The 26,253-nt window shown below is 39.5% G+C and overlaps 1 protein-coding gene and 2 pseudogenes across 18 annotated transcripts in view; 2 read left to right on the top strand and 1 right to left on the bottom strand.

Moving 5' to 3' along the window:
• The window catches only part of LINGO2 (leucine rich repeat and Ig domain containing 2), a 1,326,410-nt gene that overhangs the window by 1,235,134 nt on the left and 65,023 nt on the right, over positions 1-26,253 (top strand). The window lies entirely within an intron of this gene.
• LOC146039822 (5S ribosomal RNA) lies at positions 8,349-8,467 on the bottom strand (annotated as a pseudogene).
• LOC146039811 (5S ribosomal RNA) lies at positions 10,236-10,354 on the top strand (annotated as a pseudogene).

The following is a 26,253-nucleotide window of genomic DNA, read 5'->3' as shown; positions in this document are numbered from 1 at the left end:
AAATTGCCGTTACTTTGAGTACAAATAGAGAGACGTAACTTGTCTTCCCCATAGATGCTGTGTCTACTCCATAAGGGTGCATAGTTAATATGAATATTTATTATATTATATATATTTATAAATTATTATATAGCTTTCTACTAAGCCACGCCCCCTTTAAGAAGTTCCAGTATGATGGCCAGCTAAATGTATCTGTGGCCCTGCTCAGCTCTATATGAGGCCCACTGTGGGCCTTATTCTAGTTCACTCTTTATGACAAAATCCTTCTTAGATGGACAAAACCATGTGCACTGCAGGTGGGGCAGATGTAACTTGTGCAGAGAGAATTAGATTTGGGTGGGGTTTTACTTCAAAGTGAGATCTATATTGCAGTGTAAATATAAAGCTGCCAGTATTTACCCTGCACAGAAACGAAATAACTCACCCAAATCTACTTCTCTCTGCACATTTTACATCTGCCCCCCTGCAGTGCACATGGTTTTGTCCATCTAAGAAGGATTTTGTCAGAAAGAGTGAACTAGAATAAGGCCCTGTGTGCTTTGAAAAAACTCAGTGATCCTGAACAAATTAATTAAATTTGAATGTGTTTGTAAATGTTAGAACTATTTATGTTATATAATGCAATGGTAGCAGAAAACCCCCAAACCCTTATTGGAAATGATTGAAAGTGTTTTATCCCCCACCATCCCTCTATTATATAGGGATTTTTTTATGTGTTATGTAATATAAGTGGTATTTTATTAGGTGACATTTGAATAATGAAATTCATTTTCATTCTTAGCACTTGAACATTAATTTCCCTGTCTAATTCTAAATTAATAACTGTCATAAATTATGAATGAGAACTCTTAGCCGTAACTCCCCAAAAAATAAATGATCCTCTCATCCTTTATTTTTATAGCAACGTTTATACATTTTTACGAAAATGTCCTAATCTACAAACCTGTCACACGTAAAGATAAATCTGAAAATAATAAAAAATAAATATCTGCTGATAAATTAAGACCTAACAATATGTCAGCACTCACTAAATACATTAATGCATTTGGCACTTGGCTGTTAAAGGGATTACCTTTTATTGCTATTTATTTTTTTATGTTATTTACATTTTTTTTATAACCCTATGGGGCTGATTCAGGATTACTCATAGCGATTGGAATAGGCCCCAGCAGCAATGGTCGGGTTTGCACATGCAAATGCACATTTCTGCATTCCGTCGGGTGGTGGGAGGCTGTCCAGGGCTCGCTAATCAGCGGTTGTCCGCTTGTTTTAGATTGCTGAGTCATGCCCTATAAACTGTGCTTCAGTAACATCTTCTTAACAAAACTGTAACATTATTGTTTGTAACACTTACATTTGTGATTAGCCACATACTAAGTAGTGCTTAGTACTGTATAACTAAAGCTTTACATTGATAGACTGTGCTAAGGATGGCTTTGAATGGATTTCTGTCTCAGATTTTAGTCCATCACAGAAATTTGGCTAGATACTGTCTGACTTGAGGTGGTGTCATGAACTACAGGAGACCAATCATTAATTGAATAGTACCGATCTATAATTAAACAGCTATGGGGCGGAGTTAGTAGTACCAAGGATCAAATACCATTTTCTTGTTGCCAAAACAGGTTAACCTACACTTCCTGTATGTCTTATGTCTTCAGCTGGTTGGGGGCGGGTCCTGAGATACTGACTGTTCAGCAGTGGTCAGCAGCCCACAAGGAAGAGTTCAGGGGCATAAAGCTTCTCTTTCTGAAGCCACCCACAGTGTTCCTGACTGGTTACATTGGGGTTTATTCTAGTTCATTCTTTCTGACAAAATCCTTCTTAGATGGACAAAACCATGTGCACTGCAGGGGGGCAGATGTAACATGTGCAGAGAGAATTAGATTTGGGTGAGTTATTTTGTTTCTGTGCAGGGAAAATACTGACTGCCTGATTTTACACTTCAATATAGATCTCACTTTGAAGAAAAACCCCACCCAAATCTAATTCTCTCTGCACAAGTTACATCTGCCCCACCTGCAGTGCACATGGTTTTGTCCATCTAAGAAGGATTTTGTCAGAAAGAATGGACTAGAATAACCCCCATTGTGTGTTAAACACAGGCTGGCGAGGTCTTAAATAATATGACCATGCCAGGCAAGTGGTTAAAGGCAATTAATCCCATATGTCAGCAACTGACATTTAGAGCCGACTGACTGGTCATCCAGGGGTATTCAGTTACAGTCTGTGACAGCCTGTAATTGGACCGCAGACTGAATGAAATGCAGATTTCTGTTTAAATCTGAGGTAGGCTTGAAAAGATATCTGCATTAATTGCGGATAAGTGAGTAGTGGTGTAGCAGGTGTATTGCACAAGGGCCCCTGAGGACTAAGGGCCCACTTCTTCCCAGTCTAGTAATAAGTTATCCACTGAGACCATTTTGAGCAATGTCAGTTGAATGGCACAGTGCAGAGATCAGGGTGGGCCCCACTGCCTGAGGGACCTGCCCCTTAGGTCTAATTGCTGCAGGGTTGACCTTTTCTGTGCCAGAAGATAGAATAGTCCTGCCACCTATCAGCAATATGGATCACAGTCATATATTGCCTCTAGTTAATAGACCACTGTACATTTTCCATTCACTGCTCACAAAGGACTGGGGCCCCTGTCTCAGATAGAGACCAAGGCACATGCTACCTGTTCTCCATACCATGCAGGAGATTGTGCTTGTACCACTTCTACCCACTGCCTCCCCCAGTCATCCTCTCCCTGTCACCCACTGCTCCCTATCACCCTCTGTCATCCACTGCCTACCACTGTCACCCTCTGCCTTCCCTTGCCTTTTGTCATTACTGTACTTCTATATATGTCAACCTTTCCCTTTAATATGCTGTCAACATCTGCCTCTCCTTGTCATCCAATGCCCCCTGCTCCCCAACCTTCTGCTGCCAACCCCTGTCTGCCACTGCCTCATACTGTCACCCTCTGCCTCTTCCTGTCACCCACTGCTCTGTGGCATATTGTGAACTATGGTTGAAGTGGAGGAAGGAGGCCCACATTCATTTTTTTGCAGCTAGGCTAACAACTCACAAGTTCCTCTATGCCCAGAACCCTTGGTCTGTTGCACATTAGCCACATTTTTTGTATTTGAGGAAAAGAGGTTGTAATTGAATATTTTAGACCCAATGCTAGCACCCTTTTGTTCACAGGGTAAATCTATTAGTCTAATTGAATCCAAATTTGTCAGGGACGATAGTTGTAGTTTGCAGAAAGAGACCATTTTTTTTTAACAAACAAAGTGGGAAATTTACTAAGATGGGAGCTCTATTTCACATAGGATGTTGCTATGGGCAACCTATCAGAATACTTCTTATTTATTTAACACCTTCTAGAAGATAATAGTTTCTATTTGGATGCCCATTGCAACATCCCATCTGAAACAGAACTCCTATTTTAGAAAATTCCCCCCCATAGAATGCAAAGTATTATTTATTTATTTTGATAAAACTAGCATAGTGAGTTGGACTTTACAATTATGAACACAAACTGTAATTAAAACAGAGAAGATTATAAACAGATAGATCAGTAGTTGAAAGGTACATGCTCTCTTTCTGCCTCTCTCTCTCTTACACACACACACACACACACACACACACCCACACACACAATCACATACAGATCTGTCTTCCCTTATCCTTGCCATGATCCATTTGCACGTGTCAACTGATCATGGCTAAGCTATAATGCATTCATAATGGGAGAGTGTGCGTATGCATGTGACCGCATACAGCTGTGGGCACCCTATTCAAATAAATCAACCAGGCCGTGGGTAACAGCAATGATGAAAGATATTAAACGAGGATCCTACCCCAAAAAGATCAATTTTGGGAGAGGTAGCCACATATATTAAGAATCTCTGAATGTATCAAGGACAGATCACAGCAAATACCTCTCATATCTGCCTCCACCTACCATAGGTGGATATCCCACAAGGCAACCTAGGTGTCCACAAAAGGGCCCAGTGTATTGCAAATGGCCTCTTAAAGCTAGGGGGGCTCTTGAGGACCTGCTCTTTGTGTCCACACCACAGATCCCACTGCAGATACCTGGTACTCTTTGAGATCAGGTTTGTGTGTTGTATGTATGGATTAACCCCCCCCCCCCCCCCCCCCCCCACCCCAGCCTTTATAGTACTAAGAGCGAAAAACTTAGAGTTTGGTATTACTAGGATAGGGGTTAGGGTATTAGGTATAGGGTATTAGGTTTGGTGAAGTAGATTGGGTTAGAACAGTGGTAGCCAACCCTAGCCCTCGAGAGCTACCAACAGTTCACATTTTCCAGACAACCTAGCTGCAGCACAGCTGCACTCATTAATCACTGACACATTTTAAAAGATCCACAGATGGAGCTAATTAGCTCACTTGTGATTCTGTGAGGAGACCTGCAAAACATGCACTGTTGGTAGCTCTCGAGGACTAGGGTTGGCTACCCCAGGGTTAGAATATTAGTGTTAGATGAGGGTTTTATGGATAGAGTTGCTATAGGGTTTAGTGGTTTGGATTAGGGGCTATGGTTAGGGTGAGGTGTGGGTTTAGGGTTGAGTTAGGGTCAAGATTAGGCTAGGGATGTTACAGGATGTGTTCTTGATTTACCAATCTGAATATCTTTTAGTAGATTTATGACCATGCCCAGAGAATACATTTTTCAACTGCTGTGTAAGGAGGAATAGCAGTCTGCTTTACACACTCATATATACACCTATAACCTAACAATTTACTAGGGATTAGTAACAATGTGGTTAAGTGATGTTCTTTGATAGGATAATAAATGTCTGAACACAAAATGGTTTCATCCAATGGGCAGTTAGTTTATTGTAAATGTGACATAGGTATTACATCTACTTATAAATGTTCATGGGCCAGATTTAGATTTATATGCATTTATTGGTAAACTGTGCATGTGCCAAGGTACTCTAGCGATGCCACCTGCAATCATGAACCCAAATATAGTGCTATGGATTTTTTTAATGAAGGGGGCCGAAGGACCCTAAACATAAACATAGAAACATAGAATTTGAATGCAGATAAGAACCACTTGGCCCATCTAGTCTGCCCCTTTTTTAAACATGTTACCTCAAACCATATTTGATCCTTATTTCTTTGCAAGGATATCAATATGCCTATCCCAAGCATGACCCTATGATGTCCAAGTCTGTCTCTGCCGCCTCTCTATTTGCAACCTGTGCATATCTCTGTGGGTGCTGCCAAACTGTTGGACATACCAAGCTTCAGAAGCATATGAAAAGGTTGTTTGCCTATAGGGCCCTATTGGCTACTTGATCACCAATCTTACCAGAAAGGATTCTGAAGGATACCTCACCAGTATTGTCCACTTACACATGCACGATACCTTACCTTGACTCTCAAGCAGGATGTAAAGATTCCATATTGACGTGAATTGCACTGCTCTGATGTATATTAGCAATTTGGGGCCACTGCCTAATTGCTTGGAGGATATAGCAATAGCAAAGTGGTCTATCAGCTTCTAATTAAAGGTGACCTGGTTCTTTTCTACTCAGATTTACTCGGATCCCAAATGTGTATCTTATTGGCTATACAAAACACCTGAAATTGGAAAAATTCTAAATTGTGATAATTTGGAGATAAGAACCGAATAAATCAGAGTAGAACAGAACCAACTCACCCCTACTTTAACTTTACTGGTTATGCAATAGTAATATTCTTACTACAAGCAAATTGTTCAACATAATGATGTTTTTCACCTTCACGGCATATTGTGTATTTTCCCTTTATTATTTTCCCTTTATCTCTTGAACAATTCACTGAAAAAGTCAGTTCTAATGAGGTGAGTTTCTGTGCTGCTACAATGCTCTGATAGACACAACGCTGTAAGTATAAGCACTTGTGGCTTTTGTAATAATGTATTCTTCATTCTGTGTATCCACTTTAATTGTAACTGATGTGTCATCCATATACACAAATAAGAGGCTAATAAGTGAAGGCCATTGGAAAAAAAAAAAAAAAAACATTTTAAATCCTTCATCAAAATGAAATTTGTTAGTAATATTATAATTGCTGAGTGTGAATGAGTCATGTCAGAATAGCTAAATATTCCTTTGAGGACAAGGATGGTTAACCTCGAGGACTCCTCAGTTTGACCAGGCAAGGTTAATTGCTTTTATTAGGGATGGCAGCACCACGTAATGGAGGTGCTATTAGTAAAGAACATACATTTTTGATATAATGAAATGCACATCTATTGTTTAAAGCTCACGATTTGGTGCCCACTAGCACTACAGATGCAAACTGTGCTACGGTTCCATAAACTTATCTGCTGGCATTCACAGTTTTCCTTTGCATAATTGCATACAAATAACTAATGCTATCATTATGTGTACATAGGATCTGTGAAGCGTAAGCATTTGTTGTCAATTAAACATATGTAGGTCAAGCACTAGTTACTGTTTTAGGAGATAGATAGATAGATAGATAGATAGATAGATAGATAGATAGATAGATAGATAGATAGATAGATAGATAGATAGATAGATCTTATCTAGTGCTTTGGATTTACAATACTTAGTAACATATTAGATAGCAGCAGAATTGGGACATACTTTATCTACAGTATGTGCATTAAACTTGTACCTGGCCCTATGGCAACTCTTATGTGGGAAACACTTCTCACAAGTGACATCTTCTCTTATCATTAACCAATAATACATTACTGGTTAGTGTATTATTAGTATTTGTTAGTACAAAGGGTATACAATAAGGCAGTACAATAAAGAAAAATGTACATTACAGAAAAAAAGAACAAATACCATTATAGCTGTCAAAACAGCTACACGGGCTTGTGTCAAGGGAATTAAGTAGTGAGAACAGTAGGGAAGAGGATCCTGCTCATATAGCTTATAAACTATAAAGGAAGAGTGAGACAAATGGGAAACACAAAGAGTAAGCATAGCAACATAGAAATATAGAATTTGACAGCAGGTAAGACCCACTTGGTCCATCTAGACTACCCTAAACACACATACATATACCCTAAACACACATACATACACACACACTAGGGTTATGTTTGTTGGAAGCCAGTGAACCTGCCAGTATAGCTTTGGAGAGTGGGATGAGACCAGAGTACCCGGAGGAAACCCACTCATGGGAGAATATACAAAACTCCACACTGTTAGGGGAATTGTGCTGAGGCAGTAATGCTAATCATTACACCACAGCTTACCGACAATAAGAAAACCGAGGGCTGATTAAGCAAGAGGTGACATAAAGTACCGAAGGAATCTGAGCTGTCTGCACTTTAGGTTGTGTGATGATAGGGGTGATGAAAAGGTCAGGATAGCCAATTAGGGATCAAGGGAGGAGTTCCTTGAGCTAGGAATAGGCAGGAAGTCAGGTGATCTGCCTCTCTGGCTGGATTTTCGCCACCCTCCCTCCCTCCCTAACTAGCTGTCTCTTTGGCGGCGGTAAAGAACGGTCCTTGTTTAAATGAATATAGTATGAAGATAGTGGGGTGCACTCTTCCGACATCAAAATGTTGCTAGCCCACGCCCCTTGGACAGGGGGTGGGCTGCACCATCCGCACGGGTGGGTCGTGAGGGGAGAGTTGGACACCAACGATGTATGAATGGTGTGTTGTGACCTTACCCCTCTCTCTCTCTGTATGGAAAAGGTGGGGAAGGGCCCGCACAGCTGAATTAATACTGATTAATTAATCTGTCAAATTTGTTGTAACCAACATAAAAACCACATGGTCATAAGTACTGGTGGTTGTTTGGTTGGTGGTGCGCCCAGCGTTCAGTAGCAATAACTGAGGGTGGGTTTGTTTTGTTTACAAGATGCAAAACAAAGAAAGCAAACGCTTTTTGGGCGCACTCTTTTAAGAAAATGTAAAGTTAATTTATTTAAAACATAACTTTTATTGTGGACTTGTTAAAATAGGACAGTTTGGCGCATCAATACAATAAACATCGTTCTGCATATGCAATTGGTTTTGTTTTTGTTGTGTGGTACTTTTTAGATAATAAATATTAAATCATATATCAATAATTTGAAAAAAATAGCCACACATATAATTTATCATTCATTGCATATAGTCATCAAAGGTATAGTGACCTGAGTGACCAAAGGTGGCAAAAAATGAGTTATTGGTCCCCAACTGTTAAACAGATGGGGTTTCCGTGACCCCACGTTACTAGGTAAATCTATTGGATAATTGCTGCCTAAAATGGCAAATAGATTGAAAAAATAGCTGCCTGTATTGGCAGAAAATTAGGAAATAAAGCAGTAGGCGGCTCCTGTGCTGTCAGTCAGTTGACTTGGATGCCTAAAACAAAATACCACACCTGGACTTCTCCAGGGGTCACCCACCTGGATACTGCCCTGGCCCTTCACTGCTTGGCTTCCAAGTTCGAAACGGGTTTGGGCACTCCAGTGAGGTATGGTGGTACACTCGTTACGAGTTGGGTCACGACCCGACAGCTCAGGTTAACTGCTGTTTATAACCATCAATTATATAGGCTGGACCCAAAACGTTTGGGCAGAAAAATTATAATTAATTAGATATAGGTGTATAGGTATATAAGTATCTCTAACCGATGGTCATAAGAGCTCAAGGCATGCACTCAGAATTTCAATAGCTGGCAGGTGGTGACAAATTGAAACAAAGTTAAATACGATATCTAAGAGAGTAAAGGATTACTATGTAGCACTTTGCTTATTGATGTAGTCCCGTAATGTCAGGTTTTGACAATGCTTCGGCATAAATAATAAAGTAATTAAGTCACATCTGTATATAATATAAATTATAAAGCAAACCGCAAATGATGACCTGTGGCACACCTTTAGACAGTGGTTATGACATTAATTGATAGCTTCTCAACGATATTTCAATACACAGGGAGATTGCTCCAAGATATGCAGTGTGCCTTATAGGTGAAGTGATTAGGTCACAACAACAGGAATGTCATATATAAAGATAATGGGTTAGCTCCTCCGGAGACAATATTTATATATGAAGATATTACTGTTTGCTGGCACCCTATAGAAAAAACGTAGCTCAGGTTAGTGTTACCTGGTGTCCTAACGCAAAAGTTTACAGTGTGACTGGGATGGCAGAGGTATTAATTGTGGAGTATACCACAGATTGTGGCAACTCCAGTACCTGATCCTTGTATGCGGGAAAGCTGGCGGCTCCGTTGGTGTACGTGGTCCTCAGCCGGCAATTGGCTGGGCGGGTGATACCGTCCGTCCGAGTGTATGGCGTGCGGACTCCAATACAGCTGATGATGAGGTCACTCAGCCGCCGAGTGCCGCGGCTAGCGTGAGGGAGCCGGTTGATGGATGGTGTGACAGCGGGAACTAGCTGTGGGCTCGGGAGGTGGTGAGGGAGCACAGGTCCGTCTCTGACTTCTAAAAAGTAACGTGGGGCGCTGGGTAGGACACGTGTTTCGCCTCCGTTGGCTTCTTCATGCAGCGCTGCCGCCAGCCTCCCCGCATACAAGGATCAGGTACTGGAGTTGCCACAATCTGTGGTATACTCCACAATTAATACCTCTGCCATCCCAGTCACACTGTAAACTTTTGCGTTAGGACACCAGGTAACACTAACCTGAGCTACGTTTTTTCTATAGGGTGCCAGCAAACAGTAATATCTTCATATATAAATATTGTCTCCGGAGGAGCTAACCCATTATCTTTATATATGACATTCCTGTTGTTGTGACCTAATCACTTCACCTATAAGGCACACTGCATATCTTGGAGCAATCTCCCTGTGTATTGAAATATCGTTGAGAAGCTATCAATTAATGTCATAACCACTGTCTAAAGGTGTGCCACAGGTCATCATTTGCGGTTTGCTTTATAATTTATATTATATACAGATGTGACTTAATTACTTTATTATTTATGCCGAAGCATTGTCAAAACCTGACATTACGGGACTACATCAATAAGCAAAGTGCTACATAGTAATCATTTACTCTCTTAGATATCGTATTTAACTTTGTTTCAATTTGTCACCACCTGCCAGCTATTGAAATTCTGAGTGCATGCCTTGAGCTCTTATGACCATCGGTTAGAGATACTTATATACCTATACACCTATATCTAATTAATTATAATTTTTCTGCCCAAACGTTTTGGGTCCAGCCTATATAATTGATGGTTATAAACAGCAGTTAACCTGAGCTGTCGGGTCGTGACCCAACTCGTAACGAGTGTACCACCATACCTCACTGGAGTGCCCAAACCCGTTTCGAACTTGGAAGCCAAGCAGTGAAGGGCCAGGGCAGTATCCAGGTGGGTGACCCCTGGAGAAGTCCAGGTGTGGTATTTTGTTTTAGGCATCCAAGTCAACTGACTGACAGCACAGGAGCCGCCTACTGCTTTATTTCCTACTTTTCTGCCAATACAGGCAGCTATTTTTTCAATCTATTTGCCATTTTAGGCAGCAATTATCCAATAGATTTACCTAGTAACGTGGGGTCACGGAAACCCCATCTGTTTAACAGTTGGGGACCAATAACTCATTTTTTGCCACCTTTGGTCACTCAGGTCACTATACCTTTGATGACTATATGCAATGAATGATAAATTATATGTGTGGCTATTTTTTTCAAATTATTGATATATGATTTAATATTTATTATCTAAAAAGTACCACACAACAAAAACAAAACCAATTGCATATGCAGAACGATGTTTATTGTATTGATGCGCCAAACTGTCCTATTTTAACAAGTCCACAATAAAAGTTATGTTTTAAATAAATTAACTTTACATTTTCTTAAAAGAGTGCGCCCAAAAAGCGTTTGCTTTCTTTGTTTTGCATCTTGTAAACAAAACAAACCCACCCTCAGCCCTCTCTCTCTCTGTCTATGACCGTTCTTTAGGGCCGCCATCCCTTTTATAGTTATAGCTGTCAATAAATTTCACATCATATATTTGAAATGCCAGCACTTGTGCCTGTCTCGCTATTTTAGTGTTAAGTTAGTTTAAGGTTTAGATAAGTTTATTAAAGTGTGGGGCATAAAGATTTCCGATGGTAAGTTTATGTATTAACATCTTGTCTACCAGCGATCCCCTCTTGAGCTCTGATTGCATCCACTTAGTACTGACAAGCTGCATCTTTAGTGCCCATATGTTGTATCATACTACTAACATAAGAGGGAGATGGGGCAATGTCTCAGTCAATAGCTGCAGGTGTCAGAATGGTCAGTACTACTGACCATTAATACATTGCCCTGCATATTAATATGTCAGTACTACTATCTATGGGGACAGAATTAAGTTATAAAGTTTTCTGTGCACCACCTTTGTCCAAGCAGTTATATGAATTCAAATAAAAAATGTTGCGTAAAAAAAGATTATGGGTGAGATTTAATAGGATGAGAGATTCAGAAAGTGAGAGATTTGGGAAGAAATCTCCAGGTTTTTTTAAAGCTGCAATCATTTACACTGCAAAATCACACTGGTTTTGCAGTGTAAATGATTGCCACTTTAAAAAAACTGGAGATTTCTTTCAAAATCTCTCACTTTCTGAATCTCTCATCCTATTAAATCTCACCCTATATTCCTGTATAAGGTAAACATTTGAGGTCATTATGATGAATATAAATGTTTTCTTGGCAATTTTTGCTTTACATCAATTTTGATAAATTCACTTGACACTCAAAGGGTCAAAAGAGGATATTAAGTAACACAGACAGAGATAACTGACATTAAAAAAAAGTGCATTTCTAAGGGGAGTAATGTACAGGACATTCTAATGAACAATGATAATTAACAGAAAAGTGATTAAAGTAAAGGGAATGAGGTTAGTGAGTGATCAGACATAGGGGACAGTCAGGAGTGTTAGATGTCAGACAAATTTGCTTAGGGAAGGAATTTAGCAGAGCTAGAAAATATCACCCCAGCTACAGAAACTTTGTGACCGATGAACACATTAAAGCCGGAGTCAAAGTTACACTCCATAACCTGCATGTGCACACCCAGACTAGGGGACTCCAAGCTAACGTGATGCATGCCACAAATTCGGTATCCGGTCGATGGGTTGACGATAATATTTGTCCTTAGGTCGTGGCTCAGCATGGCTATCCTATTGTTCTCAGCAGCAAAACAATACATAGAACAATACAGTAGGGGATTAGCACAGTAATCATATTACTCACTCAATCCAGTTAACAGGCTAAACGAGGAGGGCTCCATCGGTAGGTCGACAGTCAATAGGTTGACCACTATTGGACAACATGCAATATTTATTTCTTATTTATTAACAGTTTCTTATATAGCACATACATATTCCACAGCGCTTTACAGAGAACAGTTGAACATTCACACCAGCAATAGGTCATTATGTGGTCTAGGTCAACTTTGACAAAAGTTTGACAGGTTAAAGGACGACACATGAAAAGGTCAACATGACTTCATAATGATTTTATTTTTTAAACTGACTTGTTCTTACTTCAGGATCCAAGTGGGCATTGAGCAGTGGTTCCCAAACCATGTGCCGTGGCACCAAGGGGTGCCTTGGGTTGGTGGTCCATGACCAATTAAAATGATTTAGAGCCAATGTAATAGGCAAATTGTGTACAACTAGAAGTGAATTCTGTCCATTAACACATATCTGACCTTAAGGATGACATAGAAACACAAGATACTTCATTTAATAGTTCTCAATAGATTTTCTCAATGAGAATCTTCTTGCCTGCGATGTCGTAAACAAATTTTGATACTCAGGGGTGCCGTGATTCAGAAATGTTTGGGAACCACTGGCATAGAGTTAGATTCTAATAGTGTTCAGAGCCCAGCAAAGCTGCGTGCCCAAAGCATGGCGCGCACAGTGACCTGGTTTATGACGACATAAACACGGTACACTTATATGGTGTCCATGCCAGCAGATTTGGAGATAGACATAAAAAAAAAATTGGCATGTCGGCCTTCCCCTGTGTTGGACATTTTCATCTCGACTTTTGTGTGTGTCGACATTGTATCAATGTCGACATAAACCGTGTTGACTCCTTTCATGTGTCGACCTATTTCCTGTCAACCAATAGTGGTCAACTTGTTCACTGTTTCCCTAATTACTGTTAACCTAATGATCCACACCCCATAAATTCAGGACTGAGTCAAACTGATACGTGGTACAGCTTTATATTCAAACACTGACCTAATAAAGTACAAGCTCCAACACAGGCTCCTATGGTCTAGGGAATATTTACTGTAAGCTCTACTCTGCAAAGGGCGGCAAATGGTCAAACATTCGCTGTGTAGTATGTGTGCTCTGTATCTGCTATTCCGTCACAACCAGTGGCGGCTCTAGTGGGGTGGGGGGGGGGGGGGCTGCAGCGCAGTTCAAATAGTGGAGCCGCACCAACTGCCAGAGTCAGTTTGGGATGACAGTTGGATTAAACATCAGGTAACCCTTTTCTCCTGTCCAAAACAGAGAAGGGGACCCTTAGGGGCGCAAGGGCTGACTTGCTTAACTCAGCAGCAGCTGCAAAAAAATCAGGTGTGTCAGACCTGAATGGAAATGGGGTACAAATAAAAACAAGATATGCAGCGCTGAATAATAATAAACCTTTACACTGTTGGATTTACTTCACAATTTGTATTGAATAAAAAAATCACAATTTAATAGGCCAAACGGCCACACATAATAATACAATAAAATGTTTAGAAAAGGTGCATTATGCAGATAAGCAGATAGCGGATCTAGCTCTATTTAACTGTCCATTCCTAGATTGCCTGGAATGATAGGGACCACCTCTGTAGGACAGAGAGATTATAGTTACCGTCCACCTTGCTGGGTTTGAGGGAGTAATGGATCCTGATGGAATAAGGAATTTCCCTTTAGTTGTCCAAAGTCCCTTGGTAGAATAAGTCCACTAGCAATGTGGAGCTAGCCACTGGGTGTCGGTCTGTAAAAGATGATTTGTCTGGTCCATCCAGGCTGGTTCGGGCAGATTGAAGGTCTCAGATTGTTGCTGGAGCTTGTAGTCTGCTTCTGCTATGAGGTAGGTATCCACCTAATGCGTTTCGCTGAAGCAGCTTTTTCAAAGGTAACATGGATACTATGGAGTTGATATCTGTTAATATGAGAATGAACATGATTGCAGGCATTTATAAAGGCAACTAACTTTCACAAGTAATAGAATAGGAAGCACTCCTGCACTTGTATCTAACACGATGGTGTCAAACTCATGGCCCTCCAGCTGTTGTGGAACTACAGATCCCAGCATGAAATGCCACAGATTTTATATAATGGATTGCTAAAACTGTGGCAGGGCATGCTGGGACGTGTAGTTCCACAACAGCAGGAGGACCATAAGTTTGACACCACTGGACTCTAACAGAACACTCATGCAAGAGTCTGTAATTTCAATGCGTGGTCCAGCGTGTGTACAGCTAAATTTTAAGGACATAGAGCAGAGCAGGATAAGCCTTTGGGGAAATGTAATTATGGTCTGTGTCAACAAGGGTTCTGAAACACCCATTTTATAAACAGGGACATTTTTTTAACAAAGTTCGCTTATTTTACCATTAAACGTCAAAGAAATTACTTTGAATAATTCTATAATGCTATATAAATGACAGCTCTATTCAAAATATTACAGCCTACATTGTCAAAACACTGGTAATGCCCTGAAATGCTGCTTTTAATGGTGACAGGCGCTCTTTAAGATTGTACCATTGTACAGTAGTAACATTTAGCTTCCAACTACTTAAGAGGACAGCCATACTGCATATACTGAAGGCAGGTGTTTCATCCGTAATGCCTTTATTAGTGACATTCTCCTTCTGTCTTGCCAACTGCAGGCCTTAGAGCTGCCAAGTGGTAAAGCTGACCTTGGATATCTCAAACACCATGCTTTCTGGATTTTCTTTATAATTTATTTTTGACATATGAATTACAGTATTTCTGTTATAGGAGCTGTACTATTACAGCACCTTACATTCCTTAGATGTCAAGTATTGCCTCTAACTAGTGATGCTTCAAAAGTATATACCGAGCGCCGGCAGCAACTCTCAGGTTGTCTAATTAAATCTCCGCAAACGAAAAGAGCTGTATGAATGTACGGAAGAAATTGACAAATGCCAATACAGGAGGGAAATACAAATTGAATTATTGCATACATTATTTATATTGAAAGTCAATTTTGAACATGTTTATTTTTTTCCCGCAGCCACTGTAGACCTGTAGAAATAAAATATTTGCATACTTTTGTATTTCATTTCACATTCAATGTATGCAATTGTTTCTTTTACAAGATTTACAATGTGTGCGCAGATTTATGTTTGTCGTGATCAACTGATTATTTGAAATAATCTATGGCCACTAATGAATTAATGCCACCAAATATTTTAGTTGGAAATAGTCATTTAAGCAATATTTGATTTCTTTATTGAAGTTATTTTAATAGCACAGTGTTTTACACATGATTGACTCACAAACACAATGTGCACATTTTTATGTAAAAATTTTTAGCCATATGAAAAAAATATATATTTTTCAATTTTTAATGCTGGAATACCATTTGCTATTCCAATTTGAACTTGTAATTATGGCATTGATTTGTGACTGCAAGTTTATGATCAAGCCATTTATTTGTTTCTGTGATGCATGGAAAATTCCATTTGCAGCACAGGGAGTTTGTTTCAATATTTCAGAAAATTGCTTAGACCTTGAAATCATAGTTCTGGTAAATCAAGGTTCCATTATTTTCACTTTGCATTTCTGACTTCCATAGTAACTTTTCTTATTTGTGCACAATAAAGTGTCCAAACAAAAGTATATCATTTTTACTAGATTCAAATACTTTTTCACAGGTTGGTCGCATTTCCCACAACAGTAATGACTACATTATATACATTATTAGAGGAAACTACATTGCATGTTGTATCATTAGCTCAAGACGGAAATGGAACCAATATTTTACTGAATCATGAAGGGCTAAATGTACAGGAGTGATATTGAGAACCACTAAATGATGACTTGATAGCAGAAGATTAAATCTGTTTAAAAAAAATGTAAATGCATAACTAGCAATGAAAGACAGGGGCGGCTGAGCGGCACACTTTACAAATAAGAAATAACAGATGCTTATCAAGAGGGAGTGACAACCTCCAGAGGATATCAGACTACTAAAAGCCTTACTGCGCACTGAATGAAGCAAATAGAAAATATGTAATCATCACATCAAATCACAATGTTTTTTCTTCGGCACATCTACTGTAAAATTCATATATTTTTGCAATTAACGGGGTTCTTGGAGTTTATGTTAACTATGAAAGGACAATTATGAAGCAGCCATGATGTCAATGTTCTATGGCTCCCTGGTGTTTCTAGTAAATAGTGTTGCTTATGTAACACCTTTCATTTTGTATATGATGTAAGAGACGTTACACTTAATAATAATTATATCTATCTCTTGGCTCTGTAAAGTTAATTGCAATGCCGTATCTATAATGGGGGCAGTGTGTGCGGGATTGAGGAGGGCCAACATTGAATGCCCTGTGGCCTTTTCTTTTATACTTACCTTTCCAGAGACCAACATTAGCAGTCATAGCACTGCATAATAAAGGGGAAAATGGTGTGGCGGCCATTTTCTTCAAAGTGCTTTGGCATGCACAGTAGGGAAATCATAAACATTGTCCGCCAAGTCATTTATCTGGAGATATGCACAGTGCCAGAGTCTATAAGCACTCTGAGCAGTGCTGCCAGTTACAGAGGTGGGGAGCGGGCCCAGGCAGGGACCTGACACTGGCCCATCCTCTCTAGCTATGCCTCTGTGTGGCTTCCATATTGCCTTGGTACTAAATTCTTTATAATTCTTTTAATTTTAAAGTAAACACATTGGTAAATTGTAAGTATTAGTAATAGCAAAGTACTATATTCTTGGGGGTTATAAGGGTGCAAGGACATTAATAAGGTCATCTGAACAGCATATGGACTGAGCACTATCAGTTAAAAGTAGTTAATTCATAGAGTCTGTGTTGGTGTGATGTGATACAGTATGTCAACAAGCATAATGTCAACCTGAGACTGTAGACATGGTTATGATGTTACCATGTCAATATTCATCATGTAGACAATGATAATATGTTGACATGTTAGAATGTTGATATCAACCCTAGTGACTTCCCATAGCATTATGTGAATTTCAGTTCCTGCTGAGTTATCTTATGGCGCACCATCCTGGTGAGTATACTTGCCCTATCTGCAGCCCTAATCCCTAACCCTCCCTCTAATTCTTAACCCTAACCACCCTCAACTAACTTTTTTTAATTGAGTCTTTATTTAGAAGAATGTTTCAATTTGACAACAAACAGTAACAGGACAGTAACTCTTATCAGGGGCTTTAAATCAAGCATTCATGGTACATAGCACATCATCCCAAACCCCATACTGCCATGATATTAAAGTTTTATATTCTTGTCCAATATTAAATACATTTAAATGGGTATAAATCTTATAATTATATGTTTAACATCAGACTAACTCTGGACAGCATAACGTTGTATATCATCCCTTGTGATGGTTTATAACAGAAACAAAGTACAACGGGACCTTGAAATAACTAGGCATTAAGTACCTTCAAATATCAGGGTGATCGTCAGGAATAACTCATAACTTATAGTTATATTTTAGCAACAATCAAGCTCAGGACAGCATTGGTTATGTTTTCTTTTAATGATTAACCATAAGAGAAAAATAAAGAGAAAAATTTTTCAAATGAGGGGAATTTGAGCCGAATATGCACGCTCAACTTACTTAACCATATCCTCCCCCTAGTAACTAACTTTAACATTCTGTATCCTAACCTAATGTTGATACTTTAACAATTTCAACATTTCAACAATGTCAACATCATAGTTGTGTTGATCTTATGACTTCAATAGGAACATACTGCCACTGCAAATCACATCCATGGGGCCATGGCTCACTTTCAGTGGTGGTGGATTGTACTCAAAAAGTTGCAGTCGAGCAACCCGATAGGTAAAATCCACCACTGTTCATATTGGTATTGGTATATAGGTGCAATTACACCATGCTGTTTTGTGTCCTAAAACTATATAAAGGGCTGATTAAAGTGTAGATCCCTTGAGTATCATTAGATAAGTGTACTTCTGTGTTATCTTGTATGCTGTGGAGTAACGGTTTGTAAAAACCCATCTTTTGAGAAGAAAACATTTACTTCTACAATGCACCAGCATCTGGTTGTTATTATCACCAGAATAGCACATAATGCAATGAAATTCTCGGATTGCGCTATAATGAGCTCATTGTCTCCGAGCACAAGTCCGCTGCCTGCTACTTACTGCAGACTTGTCCACAGTGAGGGTTCAATGAGACACCAGCCAGTAGGTGTTGTGGCAACATGACCACACATACCGAGTAATAAGCGGTTCTAGGTGCTGATGTAGAAGCCTGGTGGTATCAAGTTGCCTGTCCATAATGCAATGGGAAGAATCACTAACAGGTGGTACTAATGGTGAGAAGGAATCCCTAGTGATAGTGAAGTAAGCCCACTCAGGATGATCAGCAGCAGGTAGCCTGCAACAAAGAAGTGATTAGCTGATAATTGAGGTGATCATAGTAATCTATAAAAACTATACACACTTTTTGGCATATTTTACATTCCAAAACTGAGATTTATATGAAAAGAAAATGTTAGGGAGAACATGAAAACGTCTATAGCAACAACAAAAGAATTATAGAATTCCATGGAAAAGAATAGAGAATTAATTGTCCACTAAACATCCATAGCCTGGGAACCTCATGAATCCACACCAGGACAGACCATCTTGTGGTACAAGTGATGAGAACCCATCCCTTGTGCCACAGATAACATGTAGATGTGTCCTTTTCTTTTGTTGTTGCAGTTGTCAGGACGCATACAGCACTGCAGAAAGAAATGTGATATAAGCCAGGAAATGGCAATTTTAATACATTTTCAAATACTATATATCACACTGAAACAGGACTTAAGAAATGTTGATTAGAAAAAACAGTTTTGCTACAAAATATGAATTATTCGCTACAGATTGCCAAAGAGCAAGTGAAGAAAGTTTCTACAGACTGATCGATTGGACATCTCAGTGGGAAAATTACCCTAAAGGGGCATACGCACGCAATTTTGCTAAGCTATCAGTATTTAGAGCAGGCAATTTCCTGGTGTCCAGATCTCCCATGAGGAGCACATACACATGCACATACACATGCAGAGATTTGTGCTAATAATAAAATGGATAAAATGTTTGCTTGGCAATTTTTATGCCTATTTTGACAAGTTCACTTGGCATAATACAATTACAAATTAAGTCATTATCTATTAGTCTTATTTCAAAAGTACTTTTATTTAGAAATAATCAATCTGATTAAAAAAGAGTGGCTTGCATAGATATGATTGAAGTATAATCTACATGGATGTTCTAAAAACAATACAGAAACAGATTTGTATATGAGATAAATAATCACAAAACATGATTACCATAATATTATTGGAAATTGAATAGATCATATCGTGTCTCTCCTGATCCCATTTCTACCATTCAGCATCATATAGGACTAGTTGCTAAATTTTATTTACCATTATTTAAATCTGTAGTATCTAAAATATATATACTGTATGTCTGTTTAAATGTATAACGAGGAAGACTGAGGCTTGTGACACTCACACTCACTCCGCACCCGAGCTGTCATTTTAAAGTTTTGATTAGACTTGATTTGCTGATTTTGTATTAAAGAGTCAGGGAAACCCCAGGCAAAATAACTGCATACAGCAGCCCCAGGGCTCTGGCTAAGGGAAGAAGGTTTGTAAAATGTGTTTATTAAAACATATAAAGAAGCTGGTAGTGCAGCTTTAAGCAAATTACTTCTTCTTGATTAGCTGTAATGCACATTAAAGCAATTACAGACTAATAGGATTATAACATAATTTCTGTAGTAGGAATATGTATTTATTTTGGAAAGTAAATTGTCATTTCGGTGATTTCAGACTAATGTGAGAGATAATCGATTGTGTTTTATGGAAGTGCTGGTGAGTTAGACAAAAACATATAAACTACTCCAACATGAACTTTCTGTGCTGCTCCATGGGACAGTTAATCCTTATTTTTGTAAATCCCAGCTTGACTGAATGTACCTTACTCTCCTTTTATATGGCTTTCAGGGAGACATAATGTTTTTTTATTTATTTTCCTTGTTTTACAAATACCATTACAAGTTTGGTTATTGAGAAAAACTGTTCAGTGTACGATGCCGTGTTCTTGTAACTCCACTAGTGTAAGGGTGCAGAAACTACAATGTACAAAATGTTGGTATTGTTAGGAAATGCCTGGAATTCCAATTGATTTTGGTCTTGGAATCACAAAGGGTTGCTGAGATAGATACATTACTTATTGAACATACTCTTAGAGTAGATAGACAGATACCGTAAATAGATATATACTGTAGATCTAGATCCTGTGTTGTGGGATTGGGTTTGGATCCTTATTTTAATAAAAACATTAAAATAATTGCATATTTTTGTTCCTGTTGTATTGTTAACCTAATAACAGGAATTTCCAGTAATTTCCAATCAATTTTTGTTCTCTAATAATAAATAGATTAGTGTCCAACTAGAAATACTGTAAACCCCTCATTTGTGACATAGGGCACCAAGCAGTGGCTGATTTAGGGGGGTGGGGGGTGGGCACACCTAGGCACTTGCCCCAATTTCATTTTCTTTCCTTTTTTTAATTAAAATTGTGTTTACTGGAAGCAGCAGATTACACAGCAGCCACTGCAGCAGGAGACTAAGGACTCGAGGAGCTCCACCTCCGGGGTGCACTAGCATACTTTGCCAGTATCCTGCTTTCCCGCTGCGCTTTCTCAGTGGTCCGGGTAGCTGAACTCGAACAATGGTCCAATAAATTTGGTGAGTAAGTAAGAGAGCTAGCAAATGCTGGGTGACGACAGCAAAGAGGCAGGCGGGCAGGCAGGGGAGGGGGTAACGCTGGACACTGAAGAGTATAGAAGCAGTGGCGGTGATGAGAGCATGTTACACTAGAGAGTAGAGAAGCTGCTGGCAGCAGGTGGTGGTGTCACTAGGGGGGCAATTTATCAATAAGCAGAGATGCTGCCATGGTTATATCACCGCACATTGCTTTCTGGTTTATACTGTTCATCATAAAAATGATGAGGATATTGATGATGAATATTATTATTGCTATTGTTGTCTGCTGTATGGTATCATTGTGTGTACCTCACACATGGAATGGAGAAAACAAATGCTAGATTTGTTTGGGGAGATCAAAAATAAGATCTTAGACAATCATGTTAAAGAAGAGGTTGTAAGACCATTTCCGAGTAAATATTATTAATAAGGTTAAACAATATGGGACAAATGTGGTCAAACTTCCAGAACTAGGAAATAAAATCAAAATTGACCCTAGATTAATCAAAAGGAAATGAGAAAGATAAAAAGAGCTGATTTCTATTTTTAAGATATGCCAGTGTGTGATTGCAGCAGCCAATGCTTTTTGAGCAATGGGCTCCATGGAAGAAGACCTAGAAAGGCTCCAGGGTACTTGTGTACTTTCACGGCTCCCACAATGTGCATCATACAGGGAAAAATCGCATCGCATTGCATGCGATCGCATGAGATCGCATGCGATGCAATGTCATTTTTCACAGAAATTATGGACATGAGTTGAAATCATGTAAAATGCACCCCAAATGTCATTTTTCACACTGTACCACCCCCACTATCAACGCCAACCCGAAGTGTGGCGAGCGCAGCGAGCCCGCGAGGGGCGGCGGTACGCGTCCTACGACCTTTTCATACCCCCACTATCCACGTCGGCGTGGATTCGAGAATAGAAAGTGTGGCGAGCGCAGCGAGCCACCGAGCCTGAAGCGTGGCGAGCGCAGTGAGCCCCGCGAGGGGACACGGATACCTGTGAAGCCCGCGAGGGGACACGGATACCTGTGAAGGTATCCGCGTCCCCTCGCTGCGCTCGCCACGCTTCGGGCTTGGTGGCTCGCTGCGCTCGCCACACTTTCTATTCTCAACTCCATGCCGGCGTGGATAGTGGGGGTATGCGAGGCGATCACATGTGATTTTATCAAAAATGCCTAAAAACACGGGAAAATCGCATCGCATGACATCGCATGGCATCGCATGACACTACATATGGCATGCGATGGCATGCAATGGGAGCCGTGAAAGTACACAAGTACCTGCTCCAGATTTAAAAATAAGGCTGGAATATACTAAAATACACATTGACATGCCAGAATGCATTTGGGAGTATATCCTTTGGACGGATGAGTCCTAATTGAACCTTATTAAATAGCTACATACAGTATATTCACAAAAGAATAAGCTTTCAAAGATAAGTACCTGGGTGCATGGGATCTGTTTAGGGTGCAATGTAATCTCAAGGTATTCCGATACAGAATATACTGTCCAGTGTCACAAAGATCTGTCACAGTCACAGGTCAAGGGTCCAAGGTTAAAGGCAAAACACAGACCTTAAAGTACCCTAGTATATGTAAGAACAAAATATTGGACTATTCTATAGTTTCCTTCTAGAGCACTGAACTAAATCCTATCGAACATCTATAGAAGGAGCAGAACCTGTAGTCTGGGAATGGCACCCTTCAAACCTGAGATTGTCGGAGCAGTTTGCTCTGTAAGAGTGGGCCAAACTACCTGCTGGTGGGTGCAGAGGTCACATTGGGAGCTACAGAAATCACATGATTGCAGATACTGAATCTAATATGTGTACAACAAAATATTCTGATGAGTCCCATCATTTCTTCTATGCCACTATCATTTGTTTTATTGTATAAAATATTCTATTGAATCAAAAATCAAACACAAAGTCTGATTTATTGGTACTTATGTAATATCTGGGCTCCCGTTTTTCTTATGAGACCGCGTCCGCTCGCTGCGCTCGCCACGCTTCGGGCACGGTGGCTCGCTGCGCTCGCCACACTATATAAAATCAACTCCATGCGTAGTTGGATAGTAGGGGTATGAAAAAATGGGGTGCATTTAACATGGGAGCCCAGATAATACATAAGTACCTAGGGGGGCATTTAATCCTGGATTTCAACTGTCAGAAAGTTCAGACAGTCAGAATCCTGCCCTATTTCCAGTCAGCTTTCCAGTTTATCGGCAAACAGAATTCAATGTTCAATGTCAAGCGGCAAAAAGGGTCCGTGTCTTCAAAAATGGATTGTCGAGATCGGGCCATGAACTCGAAAATCTACGGCCATTTTTCACAAAACAGACCCAACCAGTTTTAAAGTCAGAAGCTGTGTCTTCAATGTTGTTGGAAATAGCGGCGGGGATTGAAAACCCTCCATAGTGTTAAGGGGCCTACACACAGGGTGATTTTTAGAGCATTTTGTAAGTGATCTCATTAGATCACTTAGAAAATGCCCCTACATTGCTCTGTGTGTGGGGCCATAGTATGTGGATATCGCCCAGGGATAAATATCCAGCATGCTGGATAAATCTAATTAGATCGCCGGTCAGCTCGCTTTCAAATAACCTACGTATATTCTAGTGTCTTATCACAATAATCACAGCACAGCAATAACTACTATACAAACTGATAAATAAAAAAACATGGATATTTTTCTTTTTTTTATTAGTTTATTTGGACAGTAGTTATAGCTATTTTGTTATGTCATTCCCAAAATCTATAAACACAAGATAATTGACACTGCTGTAAAAGCACATTGCCTGTGTGCATAATATCATTACCAACACTGTTACTATACAGAAATAAAGACTGTATGACCTACATCCTTTGCATCCCCCTTGTATTGTTTAGTAAGAATTAGTTCAATATTTCTCTCTCCATGCCTATATTATGTTTTATTGTGTGCAGTAAGTAATATGTACGGTACTGCAGTTTGTTTTTGTTGACTGATATCTCTTATTATTGTCATCATATTTTGCTGAACTGACCTATTTAGAAAGTAGTTAATAATTAAAATGCTTTAGGCACTGTGATGTTTTTGATATCTTGGGTTCGGCAGAGAACATAAAATTGAAAGCATGAAATGCTTATTTCTTAGGTAAGAATTGCAATTTTACAATAGAAAGCATTATGAATTCATTTACAAAAAGTTTCATATGAGCGTTTTGCAAAATGACCACAAACAGTAGATAATTGATATATTTGTGCATGCAAATCGGTGTAATGTCATAGTCAGGGCCGGTGTTCCCACACCAGAGTTCCAGCTTGTATGATCACTACCACTGAGGGGCTGGCAGGGTTCTCACATCAGTCCAGAGAATATGGTAGAGACAGGCCGTGAAGATTTGGGCTGTCAGACGACAAGCTCATTGCTCAGGGAGCAATTAGGCTGGAAGAGGCTTTCTGTCGGGTAGGGACTGCAGGCACTGTGCATCAAACAGCATAGAGTCGGGCTGAGAGCTGCTGGGGCTCAGAGGCCAGCCCCAGTCGGGGGCAGGCTCTTCATCGCATATACAATGGGTAGACTCAGTGCAGGGAGATTGATCCAGGGCCCTGCTGCTGGCCGTGCCGCTTGTCATCTGATAGGCACAGCAGCAATCAGCAGGGATGCAGAGCGGGGAGAGCGCCTCTCAGGCCCAGCACCTTCCTGCTTTGCATCCTCTGCTGAGCGGGTAGCGTCGGGACGGATCATAGTTTTCAGGTTTGATAATCGATGCAGAAAGTAAACAAATAGGATTCACCTAACAAATACATTTGCAGATTGCTAGGACCCACAATTAGTGTTCCACGTTCCCTAGCATGGCTTGCTTAGATCGCCATGCTTCGAGCCAGGGGCATCGTTCTGCTACCACTGTGCTCAGCACACATTATCTAGACACTGATACTTTTTTGACTGCGGCATACTTGTACCTACAGGTAGTAAACTGAAAGATTCAGTTCAAACTTAGGGAAAACTACAGATTTCCAAAATGTGAAAACCTATCACACAACTTTGATATCAGCATGAGAAATCATGAATGTTTTTCTCTATTACTGTAAATTATGAAAATATATTTGATGGAGGAGAAAAAGGAAAGTAAATTCTATCATGATTTACATTTTAAAATAAAAAATTTGTGTTTACAATGTGTTGTGTAGTGTTTTTACCATTTGTGTTAGTGAATTAATTCAATCACTGTTGTTTCCGGTTGTAAAGCGCAACGGAATATGCTGCGCTATATAAGTAAAAAATAAATAAATATGAAAATTCGGAAAGTTAATATATTAAATATATATTAAATATAACAATTAAGTATAATGTTAATGTAAACAATGGTTATATTACATTTGATTGCATGTAGGTTTTTAGAGAAACAATTTACAAATCTGTCCCATTACATCTTTTCCACAATGCGTAGGCTTGCACCCACAATCCATTCACTCTACATTGCAGCTTGTCGCAGCATAATTTTACTGCAATGTGTATGCCACACGTTTGCATTGCAGTAATATAAGAGGATACATTTGTACTTTGTTTTACGTTTGGACAATTTTAAAAGCTGTGGTTTAAACATGTATAGTGCAGTGTGAATAATTTACATACTGGTGTTGCATAAGCATTGTGGCTGCTAGCAGTCCATCCCGTTTAGAATGTATGCAATTATTTGTGTTTCAAAATAAGTCAATTAAGAAAATTGCAACGCATTAAGAATATTTTAGAATGATTAAGGGGGAATTCAATTAGCTGCAGTAATTTACTGCAGCTAATTGACTCCCCTGAGGCTATTCAATTAGCCCCAAATTCAGCACTGATTAGGGATTTTTTTTCATCTGCCCGAGGCAGGAGAAATTAATAACCCACAATAACATTCCTGATTTTGCAATTGCGGCCACAAAACACATAGGTCTGTGAACTTCCTATGATTTTACCCCTATAAATTGGCTACAATTGAATTACACCCCCCCCCCCCCCCAAAAAAAAAAAAAAACAGGACAAAAATTACAGTTAAACTACATGTTTTCCCCACAAAATATTTTTTGGGGGTGCTAACTGAATTTTCCCCCTACAATATACTGTATGGTGTTATAGATACATTCAAAGGATTTTCAATTGACTCTGGTAAACCATCGATTTTCTGAAAGCATACTTCATTTGAGCACTACTGTTAGGCTCATTTTTATGAGGCATAATATGACAATTTCTGTAGCATCCTCCTGATAGCGTAGGTTAATAATCAAAGAACAGCTATCAGCTAATTTTACAATCATCAAACC

Source organism: Crinia signifera, chromosome 1 (genome assembly GCF_055691185.1).
Source record: "Crinia signifera chromosome 1, ASM5569118v1, whole genome shotgun sequence".
NCBI classification, from domain to species: Eukaryota; Metazoa; Chordata; class Amphibia; order Anura; family Myobatrachidae; genus Crinia; species Crinia signifera.
The sequence above is the reverse complement of the archived record's forward strand: the minus strand, read 5'-3'. Positions and strand labels throughout refer to the sequence as shown.